Source organism: Ambystoma mexicanum, chromosome 9, assembly GCF_040938575.1.
Source record: "Ambystoma mexicanum isolate Mex_15411 chromosome 9, UKY_AmexF1_1, whole genome shotgun sequence".
Lineage (NCBI taxonomy): Eukaryota > Metazoa > Chordata > Amphibia > Caudata > Ambystomatidae > Ambystoma > Ambystoma mexicanum.
In genome coordinates, this window is record NC_090931.1 from 438,692,490 (window position 1) to 438,705,642 (window position 13,153).

General features: G+C 47.3%; 1 protein-coding gene across 1 annotated transcript in view; it reads right to left on the reverse strand.

The window, feature by feature from the left end:
- LOC138488151 (transmembrane protease serine 11D-like) overlaps positions 1-13,153 on the reverse strand; it is a 942,850-nt gene that overhangs the window by 699,245 nt on the left and 230,452 nt on the right. The gene's annotated exons all lie outside the window — the stretch shown is intronic.

Here is a 13,153-nt window from a genome sequence, read left to right on the forward strand (position 1 = left end):
AGCAGAGCGCGAGTACGGAAAGGTGTGCTGTTAGACACAGCGGGGAAAAGCTATGGGCTCCGGCAGGAGGGCGACCAGTTCCTAGCGATGCTACTCACCGGTCCCCGATGCAAGCAGACCCAGGCTTCTCCACGTCAGTTTCAGTGCTGGCAGGTTCAGATAGGAGCAGGGGACGTCTCGTCGTCGTGTAGATTCCGCAGCAGCAGAAGTTGAGTTGAGGACGTCCCAAACGCAGTGAACCCGCACAGTTGGTTACCACAGCAGGGCAACGGAGCGGCCGTGTGTATTTCAGCCAAATGTACACTACTCACTTCAGACCTGGGAATGCCAAGTGTACGAATCGTGTGAGAGTGACAAGGACTCGTAATACAACACAACCTGACGGCGGTTACAGAGCAAGACTCCTGGGTAGGCTGGTCAGTCTGCTGGATGGCCCAGAGACACTTGTGAAGGATTACGTGCAGGAGATGGTGAAGATGCCGAGAATAGTTGTCCCCACTATTCCAAGGGTCGAAGTACCAGTACAGGCCTTCTCGTTCGATCCGGGGTAGAAAAGGTTTCACAAGGCGACAGCAGTGCAGAGGAGCAGTCCTTCAGCGGGTCACCAGCGATTCCTCGGTTCAGCCTCGTGGTTGCAGGATACTTGGCTCCTGTATTCCTTTGTTCGTGAGAACTCAGGAGATCGACCTGGTAGTGGCGTTTCCAGCCCCCTCGTATCCACGGTTCCCTTCGTGCCAAAACGGAGGGGACCCAATGGGAGATCCGCTCATAAAACACTCACACCATATGCGGACCTTATCACGGACCACGGGGGTCCCAGGCATTCACACCACCCTAGACTCTCTGGCGCCCAGGATGTGTATTGGGACCAGGCATCCCAGCCCCCATCCTGGAGGCACACACAAGGCCTGTAGAAGCCCGCGAAAGCATCTGTGTTTCGCGGGAAAGTACATGCCCAAATAAGGAAGGCCCTGGGTCGGCTCGACCTGGGGGAGTTGAAGGGGGCAAGACGGTCAGCGGACAGGACAAAGAGCCTCGTGGTCTGGCCATTTTGGGAGCTAGGCCACCATTTTGGGCTAAGCGCGAGAAACGCGCTTAAAATGCCAAAAGGAGCTCAAAAACACAAGAAACGATCGCTGCCACCAATCCCGTCCATGATTCACTTGCACCGTTCATTTACAATCCAAAGAGAGTATCTAGGCCCTGTAAAAGACTAGAGACCCAAGAGAGCAGTAACTTAGCTTACAGTGCCCTCTTGTGCCATGTTGCGCGAAAGCTGCAACATGATAAAGAAACTACGGAAAACAACGTTTCCCGGTACTGACTGTCTTAAGGGCATGTCAGTTTCCCCGTAAGAATGGAGCAAAAGCCCAGAGGAGTGCGGCAGAAGGCTGCCCTTCTCTGGCAAAGTCTAGATCATGGTGAAAACAACAGCAAAAAGTTTAGGGGTTGCCACATGGAAGGAAAATTACCCACAATTAAGAAATCTTTCCTAACAGCTGTCCTATTGTGTGTAGATGCTCAGCTGTGTCCCCGTAAAATGATTCCCATCCAACAACTGTCACTTCCCATACTCTGGACAGCGGTGGTTGCAGCAATATGTTTCTGTTGCAGTATCCATACTGCTGTGTTTGCAATGGTAATGCGTTTGGTGGCTGTTGTTGTGTTTGTGATTGCTGTATCTGGGATATCAATACTTGTGGCTGTTGCTGTAACATCTGCTGTTGTAGCTCTGGTGTATATTGTATTACTTGTACATGTGAGTGCTCATTACCATTTGAAATTAGTGTTGTTGTGTATAATCAAATGTGCTATGCTCTTGCTGTAATTGTGGTGAGTCATAAGCGTTATATGATGGGAGTATACAGGGCCCCCTCTTGAGCCATACTGCTGACATCCCTGCTGCACCACCCTTCTTCTCCTGCATGTTCCTAGGTAATGCCCCATTCTTCCACACATCCAAGATTTCCCCCCAAATGCTCTGGGACCCCAAATCATGCCATCAAATCCTGCTCTGAATCCAGTTCGAAACTCCTATATCTTCATCTTGGCACATGGCCCCTCCCCATAAGGTAATAATTACTTTCCCCTCTCCCTGCAAAATATGTGCTGGGACTTGGCTGTAGACCTTCCTGACCATACTGCTCTCCGCCAACATTCGTAATCATTGCTCCGTCTACCGAAATCTTTGACAATTTCTTTTGCACTAATTCTCGCTTCCTCCCTCTGTCTCTCTTCACATTTATTCCTGTCCTTCTCCTGTTTCATTTGACAAAAATGAACTATATTCAATTGTATTTCTGGCCCTGGTTTTAACTCAATCGCCACTATTTTCTTTAATTGTTTTTGTACGTCTTCAGGCAGACACTGTTCACACAACAAAAGTAGGCAACGCACATCTGTGTTATATGCTATTAGCAGCCGACAAAGGACCCAAGAGAGGTCCAGTTGGTAAAACCAAACTCTAAAGGTTACTGTGGTATGGACAATGATTATTAATAGAGCGGATAAAAAGGATGTGACAGAAGACAGAAGGATAGAGCAAAACATAATTACTATCCCTGCCTATTGTGCACTCTCAGCTAGGTTGCGGTGTTAGAACACCTGTCTAAAAGTGACAGAATAAGAATGAAATTACCAACTTCTATGATATGTAATACATTCAGCCTTGTATGTCCAATACCACTCTCCTCCAGATTGCTTTAAATCGGAAGAGACTACAAGTAAAAAATGAAGCATTCCAGGGAGGGTAAAGAGGATCAATTCTTCCTCTTTAGAAACTCGTGTGGCATCTAATGGGATAGACAATTCTTTAATGACCCATTGATTGTCACACTGACCCTGGGTTGCTAGGGTTCAAATGACACAAACAAAAGGAAGGGGATGAATTCCTATTCCGACAACACAAAGACAATACAGTCACCGCTTCTCATACAGAACTTGTTTTTACTAACGGGAAGTGGGACGATATAAAATGGTTTACTCAAGCTACAAAATAGGCAAATTGATGCCTTTTTGATGTAACAAACTCTGTCGACCGGTTTCAGTGGCCTAACTTTGATAACGCCACATTCATCAGGACAGTCTAAGCTTCCTCAAAGGCTGGTCTATTGCATGATTCAAAAAACCAGTGTATGAGAAAATACCAAACGGTAGATGGCATAGTACATTACCACCTTGCCGTTGGTGTCATGGGACTGGAACAGTCTTGGAAGGAACCTGTCAGATCAAAACAAAATGCACCACAGTCCCTAGACGGCTGCTAAGTTCCATATAATGGATTATGGAGAGACACTGCAGTATGTGCCATACATATAAGAACAATCAAAAGGCTGTCCCAACACACCACTTCATCTTTGTCGGCTGCTAATAGCGTATAACACAGATGTGTGTTGCCTACTTTTGTTGTGTGAACATTATCTACTAACGGCAATACCCTGTTAACCTTGTAGAATTGGCCCCATTGTTTGGTTATAATTCAGGCAGACACTGACATAAGATGTGATAAAAGACAGGTATACTTTTGTTCCAGGAGGTATGAGTGTCTGGAGTTCGGAGGAACGATAGATCCCTGCACTATCAATTTGTTTAGTCGATTGATCAGTTGTCTCCTGCAGCCTAATACATGGTTTGCTTGGGAAACAAAGCTCCAAAGTTCCCAAAGGTATTGTGTACTGCACCTACCGACAGGCTCTGACATCCTTAAGCAGGATCACCAACAACTTGCCCTCTGCCTTGACAAAGACTTCGGTCGAAACACGTGTTGGCTTTTCTCACATGCACCTAGCACTCCTGTGCCTGGGCATTTGTTTTGTTACAAACAACAATTAACAATACATTCTATATGTGAACTTGAACAAAGTGTTGTTGACGACCTTTAATCGGCATTCGCAAACATGGTCTCAACCATTCTCCAGCGCTATTGTTAAACAAGGTTTGCCAATTGAACCAATACTTTTGTCCCAGTTCGCTCTTGTCTCCAATCACCACTTCTCTGTTATCTCCTGTATATATACAGCTGGGTTTCCCATTTTGCCTGTCATGATCACGTGCATGTCTGATGCGTCTGGAAATTGTACTCTCAAGGCCCTCCAAATGCCTCCTTGGCAATTGTTGAAGAGTGACCCATCATGTATGGTATTTTGCACAGTTACCCCAGGGTAGCCTGCCCTTTTCCTCCATATGTCTTCTTTTTCCCCCCAATATATAAGTAAATAAACTCTTCATATCCCCTATTGTCAATGTCATCAATGACGTTTGCTTTTCTAACTCATAAATTCACTCCTCTCCTTCTGCTGTGAGCGATGGTGATTAAGTCATTAAGATGTCTTTGTCTGTCTGTGGCCACAGGGCCATCTAAAGCACTTTTGGCGCCCTGGGCACGGACATCTTTGGGGCCCCCCTCAACCAAACCAAAGGAATTAAGTGATCAAAACTATCTGCCCTCCCCCGCCACAATCATAACCCATAGGTTGATATGCTGCCTCACATCATTACAAATAAGGATGTTTACTCCCTTTAAGTCCCCTTACCCTCTTCATTCTTGCTCTAATCAGAATGATAAACAAGTACCATTTTCAGTGATGTCTTTATGGGAGGGCAAATGGGGCTTGTGCCCCGGGCCCCCATCCTGGGATACTTTTAGGGGGGCCTCCACCACTTCACGCATAGAATGGTGTGTAAACCAATGTTTTAAGATTTGAATTTTTTTGTAAAAGCAGCGTTGGTAGCACAGAGCCATGACAACACATGGTACATGCAGTTTTAAAGCACTTTTTCCAAGGAAAGTGGCAGTTATTGTACATCCATATGAACCAGGGACCACAGACTGTCAGAAGCAGACACCCGCCTGGGCCTCAGTTACTCGGGTGCATGTGTAATTACCATCAGCCTTGAAAAGGGGCTTTAAAAAACGTCACATAGCCTGTCAACTTTAGAGCATCAACTTTAGAGCAACATCTGGTTATCATGACACGCTTTGTATAAACTATGACTCACAAGACATGTTTACATATTCTGGCCTAAACCTGCCTACCTAAGCCACTAGAACCTTTCCACTACCAATCCTGTAGCTATCGGTCATCGTCACAGCATCGAAGCTTGATTTGATCATTGCATCAAATTGTATTTGTAATGGGTTATTTATAACGTGCTTAATACCCAGAGGTTTCTAAGCGCGGACGCAGGGATCCGAACTTGTGTTGCTCCGCGTCGTCCTGCTTCCAAGACTAGTGCATTGCCCCAGAGCTATCCTGCTGAGACCATGAAATCCTGCCTTATTTCAGGATGGCCTATGACCGGGCTTCTTCTCCGGGGCAGCCGAACGGGAGGCACACTCTGACTGTCGACATATATGCATATTGCATACGCTAATAGTATAGTGCAAAACTTCTGGGCAGCAACAGGTTTCGGCTACAGATGGGGCACTCCCTGACTAGGGTAGGTGGGGACTGGAGAGGAACGGGTGGAGGGATGATTGTGATGTCATGTCAATGAGGGAAGCGCCGGATGGATTAAAAAGATGAGATCCAACACATGATGGAAATGGGCAGAGCGCATTGTGGGTCACCTTATTAATGTCTCGAGGAAGACACCTGTCAAATGAGGCACGAGGCTCAGGGCTGGGGTGTGGACGAGCCACTCAGAGCTCTGATAGGCTGGAGCTGAACAGGAGCCCAGCTCGTGGCAGATAATGAGATAAGGTGTCAGCAGAATGTCGGCACTGGTAATCATTGTGGGGCGGTAAACTCCTCTTTCCGTGCTAACTGCAGCCTGCCCAGCACAGCTGAAAGCAGCTGGAAATGCGATAACTGGCCCAAGAACGCAAAACAATGACTGCATCCCATGCATGCCCAGAGAGTCCCTCACATGAGGTGGGCAGGCATGCTGTTAGTTCGTTCTACATGTGCATGAATGAATGGTACTGAAGAATGTATTTTATTAGCAACTAGATAATCCATTTAAAGCTTAGACGACTATCTGTTGATTTTGACTCGAGATATGTAATCCCTTCATTTTTCAGATTGGGAGGGGAGCATGGGTTTTGGGGGTAGTGGCAACATAAACTTCGAGGTGGGTGGGAGTAGGACATGGGTTTTGGAGGGGGGCCCCAAGGCTGACTAACCATGGGCCACAGAAACTGTTAAAATGGCCCTGCCAACATTTTCAGTCTACTAAGAGGTTACTTCTGTTCTAGCATAGATTCAGGAGACTTTTTAGCAATAGAATCCAGGAAGGTATGCAGCCTGTAGTATTAATACAGGACTGTATGTAAAAGGTACACATTACCCAGAATAGACAGAGAACTCACATTTGCTGGCTCACAGAATGCAAAAGTGCTCAAGCATGGATAGAGGAGACCAATTGGTAGGAAGGAGAAAGTTACACATACCACACCATGGGTAGTGGATGCAGATTAGACGCTACCAGGAAGTTGTCTGTATCCAGACAGACTGAGATTATAAGTGGGGCATGCTCACTATTATAGTGGAAGCAATACTATAGCCAGTGAAACCATGAGTGTGGATGTTTTGAAGATCATACCCTGAGAAGGAAATCTCTCTGAAGGGCTGGCAATTTTGAAAGGTTAAGGGACTGGCAATTTCGAGAGGCTAGGCAATGCAAGATTAAATGAGATGCCCAGCATTACACACACTGGTTAAGGGGTGAATCTGGGATTTGTGCCAACTCTGAAATGTCTGCATTTGAACACTTTCATTACCAGTTCTTATCATGAACTAAAATAATCTAATTTTATAAAACTGACTTGGAAAGTAGATTTTATACACAGCCTTACAGGTATGTGCTATTCTAATCTTGCATAGGAGCACATCTCTGCAATGAGTGCTTAACACACTGAGCTAACTTCTGAACCATTGTGGCACTCAATTTACCAATATGCATTTCAAATTTGGCTATTGCACATGATCAGCATAATTCCCACAGGAAGGAAAAATTGCCACAGGAGTTGTGCCGCAAGGAACACACAAACTATATATACCACTGTGAACACAGAAAGCATTAAAAGATGAATTAATCGAGGTAGAATGTACTTGCCAAAAGAGACAGGCAATAGGTTTAGAGCCTCAGCACCATGCCATCAAATATCCTGATGTTTGCTATTTAAGTCTGGTGAACAAAGGAATCTTACTGCTTTAGATCAGGCAGCCTTGTGGGGCCCCCTCCAAGGTCGGGGCCCTGGGCAAGTGCCCCCTTTTCCCTCCCCTAAACACGTCTCTGTATGGCCATGGTATATACTGAGCCAGTCCCTTCTTTTCTGGAGCAAAGGTAATTGCGTCATCTATGTCTTTCCTACGGGAGCAACCTCACCCTTCTTTCCATTTAATGTTATCGCTATGCAATTTGTTCGATGGCCTGGAAAGTTTGTTAATCTGTTTATATATAGTGATTTCCTTCCTGAATTTATTGGGCGAAGCTTCGGGAGTGATGGGCCCCCGCTCTGTTGTAACTCACTATCCTGCAGATCTATTAGTAGATACTATTCTGGTTTTCCGTGCGCACCTAATGAGGAGCTTCTGTTGCCTCTTCATCTCCTTCCTCTTCTTCCTCTTCCCAACCTTTTTCCTCTCCCTCACTTTCTTTTAAAAAAAAAAAAGCTCTTTATTAATTGATTCATGTCTCAAGACATTCAACAAAACATTATCATACTGAGGTACAGCAACACAGGCACGGTATATGCAAGATGCCAACAGACAAGTAGCATAATTCTTCTAATTGCGTGTGCTATGCAAAGCAGGGCATGATCATAGGGCACTCATTGGCATGGTGGTTCATGGTTCAGCTTGGTTTGGATACATGGACATTACCTACAGTGCAGGCCCTGACACCCCCAAATTCGACTCAGGGTGTTGAGATAGTAGGTAGGACACAAACGGGCCCCAAATGTTCTTAGGCTTGTTCTGCTGACCACACAAAAAAACATTCTTTATCAGTGTCACAAACCAAATCCTTGAGGCACGTCTTTATCCCAGGAGGGAATGAACCAGTCCATCTTATCAATATACAACTCCGAGCAACCATCATAAATGTTGTGAGACTCTTCCAGTTCTGTTTTGGGATCTCAGGGTACTGCACACCCCAGCATGTTGGCGACTACCTCCACCACACGTCCCAGAAGTCACTTAGCTTAGGACACCCCCATAACATATGAATAAAGTCAGCAGATTCAGCATTACATTTCGGAAAGCTACCCGCCCTGGTGCGATTAAACAGATGGAGGTGAGCTGGGGCTAGGAACACTCTGTGTAGAGTTTTAAATTGAATCAATTGTAAGCGTGTATTGAATGCACCACTCTGTGTGCGTTCTCATAGCACAACCCATTGTTTATCAGTGAAGGAAACCGTAGCATCCTCCCCCCCATCGTCGTCTACACTTCAGGGTCTCCTGACGGCAGTCACGTTCAATTAACCCATACAGTGCAGACACCACTCGTCTTGTAGCCGGTGAGCCCAGTAGGAATTTCACCAGTGGGAGTACTGGTGGCATGACGGGGACCACTCTCTAAAAGCAGCTCAGATTCTAAAATACTGCAGTCTGCGTTGGAACTCCACTCCCATCTTTACAGAGTGTTCAATCTCCACTCCTCGCCAATCTTGGACTACGGCTTCATCACATGTTGGTGGTGGGCACTCAATATGTCACATCTGAAGGTTCGGGTCAAAGGGAGCAATGACTCTCAGTATCTTCAGGACCCTGTTCCATGCATGTACTGTGCACGCCACTGAGTCGAATTTACATTTATCCATCACCCTCCTTGATAATAGGACCCCTTGCAGAGTGAATGGTCCCACTGAGCATCTCTCAATGCATATATGAGGATAACATGGGGCATCCGTCATCCAGTAGGACACAAAGTATATCTGTGCTGCAAGGAAATATAACTCCACATCTGGTCACCAATGCCCCCACTTTCCCAAGGGAGAACCAGGGTGTCCCATCTAACTCGTGAGGTCCATGGATGCCAAGCCAGCTTAACCAACGGGTCCTTCAACTCAGCAAAGTACCTGACTCCCATCCACACCGGGATGTTTTGAAAAATGTAAAGCAGTTTGGGGTCCACCACCATTTTGGCAATTGTTATCCGACCCAGCAGCGAGAGGGGAAGTCTACGCCACCCATCCACTTTGGACCTCAGAGCATTGAAATACCTTATATGGTTATCCTCCACTAATGCTCTTGCATCGCAATTTACCCGCACTCCCAGCTACATAACTGACTTTTGTTCCCATTTGTATCCATGAGTATTTGGAGGCTTAACAGTTGACTCAGTTAGTGGGAATAAGAGTCGACTTTGACCAATTTATCCTGAAGCCAGAGGCCCGCCCAAACTTAGCTATCTCCTGCGACAGCGGTTGCATGTTGGACGCAGGGTCTTTGAAGTGTAGGATCGCATCATCCGCATATAGCGACACCAATTCCCTAGTCCCGCCCAGTACCAGGACCCCTTGACAAGTGGAATTTATGTGGCCGGGGCGCCAATGGCTCAATCGCGCTTGTGGAGAGCAATGCCGAAATAGGACAGCCTTGCCTAGTTCCTCGTCCCAAGTTAAAGGCCCTAGATCACCTGCCGTCAAGCCCTATTTGAGCGTTCGTTCCAGTGTACAGCAGACACACCGCCGACAGGTAGTACTCCGGAATGCCTACCTATCGTAGCACCTCAAAATAGGTAGCGCCACTCAACAGAGTCAAATGCTTTCTCCATGTCGAGTACAGCCACCATTGCCCACACTTTAGGGTCAATCTGAGCCAGGATTGCAAAGAGCCTGTGCAGGTACAGCGAGGTCGACCTACCCGGAACGAAGCCCGACTGGTCTGCATGGACAATGCTCGAGACGTACGGGAGGGATCGGTCTGCCAATACCTTAGCAAAAGGTTTTGTATTTAGGTTCAGCAGGGAGATATGAGGAACAGTCTAGGGGGTCCTTCTCTGGCTTCAGGATCAGAGTGATCACAGCCTTGTGCGTAGTGGGGGAAGCTGACCCACCTTCATCCCCTCCTCCCACACCGAAAACAGGTGTTGAATTACCTCTGGGTCCAGCTCCTTGTAGAATTAAGCCATTATCCCATCCGTGCTGGGAGCTTTGAAGGAGGGCAGGGCCCGCATTGCAAGCAGAATATTGTTATGTGTAATAGGCTCAGCCAGTGCTTCAACCGCCTCCCACTGCAATGCAGGCAGTGCAGCCTCACTCACATATCCTGTGAGCTCTTCCACAGGTATGGACCCCCTAGATGCTTATAAGCGCTCATAATATTGGCAGAGGGTGTCCAGTATGGCCTTCTGCTTTAAAACCTCTTCACCATCCTCTAACCTCACAGCGGCTATATTCGTGGTCCCCCTATCGCATCTGAGCATTGCTGCTAACTTTCTACCCGGCCTACCCTCATCCCCATATCTACGAGCCATTACCGGGCACGCCAGATATTTAACCTCGCGATCGGCCATATTATGAAAGCGATCTAACGAGTCCCTCAAGCCGGCCTTGTATTCAGTCCCTTCACCTTCTTCAACCCTACTTTCGTGGCTCTTGATTTCTAGCACTGTTTCGGTCAATTGCCTGCGTATCGTCTTCAACATTCCCAGCTCCAGAGACATACATCCTCCCATAGGACCACCTTGAATGTCCCCCTTATGGTACTCATCATGGAAACCGAGCCCAAGTTCTCCTGAAAACATAACTTGACCAGGCTGAGCACTTCACTTCTAAATACTATGGGCCTCATTACGAGTCTGGTGGTAATCCTTAAATGTGGCGGTAGCGCTATTACCGCCGCATTTAAGGGTCCGCCAGATCATGGCCTTGGTGAATTTCCCCCTGAGGGAAATCCGCGGCAAAATTGCAGATTTTCAGCGCGATTACCGCCGGCGGGAAATCCGCCGGCGGTAATAGTACGAATTTTCCCCATTTGGCCCAATGGGGAATGAGGAATTCCCCAATGGGCCCAATGGGGAATGGGCATTAACCCTTCCGCCAAACTCGTGATCCGGCACTAATAGCGCCGGGGGGTTTGGCGGAAGGGCTATTAGCGCCGGCGCTAGTAGCGCCGGCGTTACCGCCCAACTCGTGATGAGGCCCTATGTCTTACAAAGCTGTGGCTTTGAATCTCCAGAAGGGTCGAGTGATACCTTCAGAGCCCGAGTCCAGTGGCCGGAGTACAGGAGAGTGGTCAGGGAAAAGAATACAATCAATAGTTCTGCAAACAAGGATCAGGCTTTGAACTGTCAAATGGAACAAGTACTCCCTACCCATCGGTCGAAGTAGCCTCCATACTGTCATGAACCGCCGATTTCGTCCGTTCTGGACTTCGTGGTCCCTGAACCATAGAGGACTGAATTCCGTGATCCTTCCAACATGGCCGTTTAATGCGAAACGCAGCTTACCAGCCTTTACGCGCTACGTTCAACTTCCTACAAAACAGTCACGCCCCCGCGGCTCTGCGCGTCTCAACGCTTCGAGTAGTCAGGCGTGTGTTGCCGGAGTTCACTCTGGGCCTCCTTCCTAGTCCCGTTCCCCATTTTCCTGATTATACTCCCTTTTCCGTCCCCTTTCCTTGTACTACCTTCTTCCGTGCTCATCTTCCTGGATTTCTCCTGTGCTCGGTTCACGGCGTTCCGTGCCTCCGAGTTAGGATACTGTTTCCTTCATGGTTCCCGGTCCTGGATATTTGAACGCTACTTGGCGTAGGACTTGCAATCCTTAAGCTTAAGAAGACCTGCACACGGGCCTGTATAAATCCCGGACCGTGCGAAAGAAGGAAGTCACATCCAAGAAGGTTGCAAGCAAAGAGAAACAGGTGAGAAGGGGAGAGACTTGTGACAGATTGAGAAGCCTTAAACCTGATACAGATACAAAGATGGAAGCCACGTTCAAGACCTCATGCGAGGTATGCAGGAATTAACCACTGAAGTCCAGAACCTTAAGGCAGAGAACGCTGCATTAAAGCAGTTAGTCTTATCTCGTGACTCTGCAGCTAAAGAAAGTGTCTTGTTGGGAGGAGTAGTGGACAAATATGATGGCTCCTCAAAAACCCTCCGTACCTTCCTTGATTCCTGTTTGGTACATTTTACCTTCAAGCCATACTACTTTTCCACCCCAAGAGCAAAGGTGGTATTTATAAATATCACACCTCACAGGAATGCCCTGACCTGGGCAACCCCCCTAGTCAATACGGGCAACGCACTCCTGGATGATTACGATGGGTTTGTGGAAGCCCTAAAAGCCATGTTTGATCGCCCAGAACTTGTTTACAGTCCTCAAGAAAGACTGCTTGAATTTCAACAAGGGTCCCAGGATATGTTCACGTATGTGACCCCCTTTAAACAATTAGTAAAAGAGGCCGATTGGTCCCAAGAAGCCAGCTTCACCCTCTTTCGAAGAGGCCTAAATGACGAGATAAAGGACGAGTTAGCCAGGGTAGCCCGCCCAAGCTCTTTCCAAGCTCTCATGGACTTCTCCCTACAAATCGATTTCCGGATCCAGGAAAGAAAGGCAGAGAAAAGGAAGTCTAAGCCAACATCCCCAAAGGCAGCTACTGACCACCCATACAAACAAGAAATCGCTGCATCTCCAGCCCCGGACCGAGAACCCATGCAACTAGGAGCCTTCCGAGGACCCATTACCCCACAAGAAAGGATGCGTCGGACTGTGCATGTATTGTGCCTCTGATAAACACCTTGTAAGAGAGTGCCCTATTGCACCACCTCAGCGTTCGGGAAACGCCAGCTCCCGATCCTAAGTGGGGCACAGTTTCAGGAGAAAGATGTCTGCTCCTCACCAATTCCTTCCTTGAACTCCCCAGGACAGAACGATCTTGTGATTCTACAGGCATTCATGTCATCTTCCAAGAAAGAATCCTACCCCATCCTAGCTTTAGTGGATTGCGGAGTCATGGGCCTATTCATAGATCATGATTGGGTCATCAGTCATCACGTTCCCCACAAAACAAAAGAGACAATGCAACCTGTTCAAGCCATTGATGGGAGACCCTTGTCTTCAGGACCCATAACCCACCAAATCAAAGAGATTCTTCTTTCGATAAACAACCACCAAGAGAGGATTAGATTTGACATTTGGCTACTTTCATAGGCTGGACCTGCTGTCGGAAGCGGCTGATTTCTATTCTTCCTGTTTCAGT